Source organism: Oryctolagus cuniculus, unplaced genomic scaffold (assembly GCF_964237555.1).
Source record: "Oryctolagus cuniculus unplaced genomic scaffold, mOryCun1.1 SCAFFOLD_43, whole genome shotgun sequence".
Lineage (NCBI taxonomy): Eukaryota > Metazoa > Chordata > Mammalia > Lagomorpha > Leporidae > Oryctolagus > Oryctolagus cuniculus.
The window spans coordinates 661,739-669,287 of record NW_027208207.1 but is presented as its reverse complement, the minus strand read 5'-3'; positions in this window follow the sequence as shown (position 1 = coordinate 669,287).

Genomic DNA, 7,549 nt, shown 5'->3' with positions numbered 1-7,549 from the left:
AATTAGCGTTGGGCAGCTAAAAACAAAACCTTACCTGCTAAAATGCATTCAAAACCATAAAGTCCATAGAGAATGTCCAGAAAACACAAACACACACAGAGGCTGTAGCAAGATCTGGGATTGAGATAGCCACAACACACCAGAGAGTTTTGTTTTCATCCAGGAGTATCTGGACAAATTGTTGAACTTTTGAAGTGAAATTTTACTAAAAAATCACCGTGAAAGTGATTTTGGAGAAAAGCACAATCTTCCTGTTCGACAAATGCATCCAATGTCATGTTTACAGAAAGAAATATCATGTTTTCTCAGGTTTCTGGAGCTTTCTTCCTAGAAAACTCGAATGTGTGGAGGATTTGACTCCAGGTGGAACCAATTAGCGTTTGACAGCTAAAAACAAAAACCTTACATGCTAAAATGCATTCAAAACTGTAAAGTCCATAGAGAATGTCCAGAAAACACAAACACACACAGAGGCTGTAGCAAGATCTCGGATTGAGATAGTTAAAAATCACAAGATAGTTTTGTTTTCATCCAGGAGAATCTGGAAAAATTGTTGTACTTTTGAAGTGACATTTAACCAAAAAATCACCGTGAAAGTGGTTTTGGAGAAAAGCACAATCTTCCTGTTCAGCAAATGCTTCCAATGCCATGTTTACAAATACAAATATCATGTTTTCTCAGGTTTCTGAAGCTTTCTTCCTAGAAAACTCGAATGTGTGGAGGATTTGACTCCAGGTGGAACCAATTAGCGTTTGGCAGCTAAAAACAAAACCGTACATGCTAAAATGCATTCAAAACCGTAAAGTCCATAGAGAATGTCCAGAAAACACAAACACACACAGAGGCTGTAGCAAGATCTGGGATTGAGATAGCCACAACACACCAGATAGTTTTGTTTTCATCCAGGAGTATCTGGACATATTGTTGTTCTTTTGAAGTGAAATTTAACCAAAAAATCACCGTGTAAGTGATTTTGGAGAAAAGCACAATCTTCCTGCTCGGCAAATGCATCCAATGTCATGTTTACAGAAAGAAATATCATGTTTTGTCAGGTTTCTGGAGCTTTCTTCCTAGAAAACTCGAATGTGTGGAGGATTTGACTCCAGGTGGAACCAATTAGCGTTTGGCAGCTAAAAACAAACCTTACATGCTAAAATGCATATAAAACTGTAAAGTCCATAGAGAATGTCCAGAAAACACAAACACACACAGAGGCTGTAGCAAGAATTCGGATTGAGATAGTTAAAAATCACAAGATAGTTTTGTTTTCATCCAGGAGAATGTGGACAAATTGTTGTACTTTGAAGTGAAATTTAACCAAAAAATCACCGTGACAGTGGTTTTGGAGAAAAGCACAATCTTCCTGTTCAGCAAATGCTTCCAATGCCATGTTTACAAATACAAATATCATGTTTTCTCAGGTTTCTGAAGCTTTCTTTCTAGAAAACTCGAATGTGTGGAGGATTTGACTCCAGGTGGAACCAATTAGCGTTTGGCAGCTAAAAACAAAACCTTACATGCTAAAATGCATTCAAAAACGTAAAGTCCATAGAGAATGTCCAGGAAACACAAACACACACAGAGGCTGTAGCAAGATCTGGGATTGAGATAGCCACAACACACCAGAGAGTTTTGTTTTCATCCAGGAGTATCTGGACAAATTGTTGTACTTTTGAAGTGAAATTTTACTAAAAAATCACCGTGAAAGTGATTTTGGGGAAAAGCACAATCTTCCTGTTCGACAAATGCATCCAATGTCATGTTTACAGAAAGAAATATCATGTTTTCTCAGGTTTCTGGAGCTTTCTTCCTAGAAAACTCGAATGTGTGGAGGATTTGACTCCAGGTGGAACCAATTAGCGTTTGACAGCTAAAAACAAAAACCTTACATGCTAAAATGCATTCAAAACTGTAAAGTCCATAGAGAATGTCCAGAAAACACAAACACACACAGAGGCTGTAGCAAGATCTCGGATTGAGATAGTTAAAAATCACAAGACAGTTCTGTTTTCATCCAGGAGAATCTGGACAAATTGTTGTACTTTTGAAGTGAAATTTAACCAAAAAAAATCACCGTGAAAGTGGTTTTGGAGAAAAGCACAATCTTCCTGTTCAGCAAATGCTTCCAATGTCATGTTTACAGAAAGAAATATCATGTTTTCTCAGGTTTCTGGAGCTATCTTCCTAGAAAACTCGAATGTGTGGAGGATTTGACTCCAGGTGGAACCAATTAGCGTTTGGCAGCTAAAAACAAAACCTTACATGCTAAAATGCATTCAAAACTGTAAAGTCCACATAGAATGTCCCGAAAACACAAACACACACAGAGGCTGTTGCAAGATCTCGGATTGAGATAGTTAAAAATCACAAGATAGTTTTGTTTTCATCCAGGAGAATCTGGACAAATTGGTGTACTTTTGAAGTGAAATTTAACCAAAAAATCACCGTGAAAGTGGTTTTGGAGAAATGCACAATCTTCCTGTTCAGCAAATGCTTCCAGTGCCATGTTGACAAATACAAATATCATGTTTTCTCAGGTTTTTGAAGCTTTCTTCCTAGAAAACTCGAATGTGTGGAGGATTTGACTCCAGGTGGAACCAATTAGAGTTTGGCAGCTAAAAACAAAACCTTACATGCTAAAATGCATTCAAAACCGTAAAGTCCATAGAGAATGTCCAGAAAACACAAACACACACAGAGGCTGTAGCAAGATCTGGGATTGAGATAGCCACAACACACCAGATAGTTTTGTTTTCATCCAGGAGTATCTGGACAAATTGTTGTAGTTTTGAAGTGAAATTTAACCGAAAAATCACCGTGAAAGTGATTTTGGAGAAAAGCACAATCTTCCTGTTCGACAAATGCATCCAATGTCATGTTTATAGAAAGAAATATCATGTTTTCTCAGGTTTCTGAAGCTTTCTTCCTAGAAATCTCGAATGTGTGGAGGATTTGACTCCAGGTGGAACCAATTAGCGTTGGGCAGCTAAAAACAAAACCTTACCTGCTAAAATGCATTCAAAACCATAAAGTCCATAGAGAATGTCCAGAAAACACAAACACACACAGAGGCTGTAGCAAGATCTGGGATTGAGATAGCCACAACACACCAGAGAGTTTTGTTTTCATCCAGGAGTATCTGGACAAATTGTTGAACTTTTGAAGTGAAATTTTACTAAAAAATCACCGTGAAAGTGATTTTGGAGAAAAGCACAATCTTCCTGTTCGACAAATGCATCCAATGTCATGTTTACAGAAAGAAATATCATGTTTTCTCAGGTTTCTGGAGCTTTCTTCCTAGAAAACTCGAATGTGTGGAGGATTTGACTCCAGGTGGAACCAATTAGCGTTTGACAGCTAAAAACAAAAACCTTACATGCTAAAATGCATTCAAAACTGTAAAGTCCATAGAGAATGTCCAGAAAACACAAACACACACAGAGGCTGTAGCAAGATCTCGGATTGAGATAGTTAAAAATCACAAGATAGTTTTGTTTTCATCCAGGAGAATCTGGACAAATTGTTGTACTTTTGAAGTGACATTTAACCAAAAAATCACCGTGAAAGTGGTTTTGGAGAAAAGCACAATCTTCCTGTTCAGCAAATGCTTCCAATGCCATGTTTACAAATACAAATATCATGTTTTCTCAGGTTTCTGAAGCTTTCTTCCTAGAAAACTCGAATGTGTGGAGGATTTGACTCCAGGTGGAACCAATTAGCGTTTGGCAGCTAAAAACAAAACCGTACATGCTAAAATGCATTCAAAACCGTAAAGTCCATAGAGAATGTCCAGAAAACACAAACACACACAGAGGCTGTAGCAAGATCTGGGATTGAGATAGCCACAACACACCAGATAGTTTTGTTTTCATCCAGGAGTATCTGGACATATTGTTGTTCTTTTGAAGTGAAATTTAACCAAAAAATCACCGTGTAAGTGATTTTGGAGAAAAGCACAATCTTCCTGCTCGGCAAATGCATCCAATGTCATGTTTACAGAAAGAAATATCATGTTTTGTCAGGTTTCTGGAGCTTTCTTCCTAGAAAACTCGAATGTGTGGAGGATTTGACTCCAGGTGGAACCAATTAGCGTTTGGCAGCTAAAAACAAACCTTACATGCTAAAATGCATATAAAACTGTAAAGTCCATAGAGAATGTCCAGAAAACACAAACACACACAGAGGCTGTAGCAAGAATTCGGATTGAGATAGTTAAAAATCACAAGATAGTTTTGTTTTCATCCAGGAGAATGTGGACAAATTGTTGTACTTTGAAGTGAAATTTAACCAAAAAATCACCGTGACAGTGGTTTTGGAGAAAAGCACAATCTTCCTGTTCAGCAAATGCTTCCAATGCCATGTTTACAAATACAAATATCATGTTTTCTCAGGTTTCTGAAGCTTTCTTTCTAGAAAACTCGAATGTGTGGAGGATTTGACTCCAGGTGGAACCAATTAGCGTTTGGCAGCTAAAAACAAAACCTTACATGCTAAAATGCATTCAAAAACGTAAAGTCCATAGAGAATGTCCAGGAAACACAAACACACACAGAGGCTGTAGCAAGATCTGGGATTGAGATAGCCACAACACACCAGAGAGTTTTGTTTTCATCCAGGAGTATCTGGACAAATTGTTGTACTTTTGAAGTGAAATTTTACTAAAAAATCACCGTGAAAGTGATTTTGGGGAAAAGCACAATCTTCCTGTTCGACAAATGCATCCAATGTCATGTTTACAGAAAGAAATATCATGTTTTCTCAGGTTTCTGGAGCTTTCTTCCTAGAAAACTCGAATGTGTGGAGGATTTGACTCCAGGTGGAACCAATTAGCGTTTGACAGCTAAAAACAAAAACCTTACATGCTAAAATGCATTCAAAACTGTAAAGTCCATAGAGAATGTCCAGAAAACACAAACACACACAGAGGCTGTAGCAAGATCTCGGATTGAGATAGTTAAAAATCACAAGACAGTTCTGTTTTCATCCAGGAGAATCTGGACAAATTGTTGTACTTTTGAAGTGAAATTTAACCAAAAAAAATCACCGTGAAAGTGGTTTTGGAGAAAAGCACAATCTTCCTGTTCAGCAAATGCTTCCAATGCCATGTTTACAAATACAAATATCATGTTTTCTCAGGTTTTTGAAGCTTTCTTCCTAGAAAACTCGAATGTGTGGAGGATTTGACTCCAGGTGGAACCAATTAGCGTTTGGCAGCTAAAAACAAAACCTTACATGCTGAAATGCATTCAAAACTGTAAAGTCCATAGAGAATGTCCAGAAAACACAAACACACACAGAGGCTGTAGCAAGATCTGGGATTGAGATAGCCACAACACACCAGATAGTTTTGTTTTCATCCAGGAGTATCTGGACATATTGTTGTTCTTTTGAAGTGAAATTTAACAAAAAATCACCGTGTAAGTGGTTTTGGGGAAAAGCACAATCTTCCTGTTCGGCAAATGCATCCAATGTCATGTTTACAGAAAGAAATATCATGTTTTGTCAGGTTTATGAAGCTTTCCTCCTAGAAAACTCGAATGTCTGGAGGATTTGACTCCAGGTGGAACCAATTAGCGTTTGGCAGCTAAAAACAAAACCTTACATGCTAAAATGCATTCAAAACCGTAAAGTCCATAGAGAATGTCCAGAAAACACAAACACACACAGAGGCTGTAGCAAGATCTGGGATTGAGATAGCCACAACACACCAGATAGTTTTGTTTTCATCCAGGAGTATCTGGACAAATTGTTGTACTTTTGAAGTGAAATTTTACCAAAAAATCACCGTGAAAGTGATTTTGGAGAAAAGCACAATCTTCCTGTTCGACAAATGCATCCAATGTCATGTTTACAGAAAGAAATATCATGTTTTCTCCGCTTTCTGCAGCTTTCTTCCAAGAAAACTCGAATGTGAGGAGGATTTGACTCCAGGTGGAACCAATTAGCGTTGGCCAGCAAAAACAAAACCTTACATGCTAAAATGCATTCAAAACTGTAAAGTCCATAGAGAATGTCCAGAAAACACAAACACACACAGAGGCTGTAGCAAGATCTCGGATTGAGATAGTTAAAAATCACAAGATAGTTTTGTTTTCATCCAGGAGTATCTGGAAAAATTGTTGTAGTTTAACGTAAAATTTAACCAAAAAATCACCGTGAAAGTGGTTTTGGAGAATAGCACAATCTTCCTGTTCGACAAATGCATCCAATGTCATGTTTACAGAAAGAAATATCATGTTTTCTCAGGTTTCTGAAGCTTTCGTCCTAGAAAACTCGAATGTGTGGAGGATTTGACTCCAGGTGGAACCAATTAGAGTTTGGCAGCTAAAAACAAAACCTTACATGCTAAAATGCATTCAAAACCATAAAGTCCATAGAGAATGTCCAGAAAACACAAACACACACAGAGGATGTAGCAAGATCTGGGATTGAGATAGCCACAACACACCAGATAGTTTTGTTTTCATCCAGGAGTATCTGGACAAATTGTTGTACTTTTGAAGTGAAATTTAACCAAAAAATCACCGTGAAAGTGGTTTTGGAGAAAAGCACAATCTTCCTGTTCAGCAAATGCTTCCAATGCCATGTTTACAAATACAAATATCATGTTTTCTCAGGTTTCTGGAGCTTTCTTCCTAGAAAACTCGAATGTGTGGAGTATTTGACTCCAGGTGGAACCAATTAGCGTTTGGCAGCTAAAAACAAAACCTTACATGCTAAAATGCATTCAAAACTGTAAAGTCCATAGAGAATGTCCAGAAAACACAAACACACACAGAGGCTGTAGCAAGATCTGGGATTGAGATAGCCACAACACACCAGATAGTTTTGTTTTCATCCAGGAGTATCTGGACAAATTGTTGTACTTTTGAAGTGAAATTTAACAAAAAACTTCGTGAAAGTGGTTTTGGAGAAAAGCACAATCTTCCTGTTCAGAAAATGCTTCCAATGCCATGTTTAGAAATACAAATATCATGTTTTCTCAGGTTTTTGAAGCTTTCTTCCTAGAAAACTCGAATGTGTGGAGTATTTGACTCCAGGTGGAACCAATTAGCGTTTGGCAGCTAAAAACAAAACCTTACATGCTAAAATGCATTCAAAACTGTAAAGTCCATAGAGAATGTCCAGAAAACACAAACACACACAGAGGCTGTAGCAAGATCTCGGATTGAGATAGTTAAAAATCACAAGATAGTTTTGTTTTCATCCAGGAGTATCTGGACAAATTGTTGTACATTTGAAGTGAAATTTAACCAAAAAATCACTTTGAAAGTGGTTTTGGAGAAAAGCACAATCTTCCTGTTCGGCAAATGCATCCAATGTCATGTTTACAAATACAAATATCATGTTTTCTCAGGTTTCTGAAGCTTTCTTCCTAGAAAACTCGAATGTGTGGAGGATTTGACTCCAGGTGGAACCAATTAGCGTTTGGCAGCTAAAAACAAAACCTTACATGCTAAAATGCATTCAAAAACGTAAAGTCCATAGAGAATGTCCAGAAAACACAAACACACACAGAGGCTGTAGCAAGATCTGGGATTGAGATAGC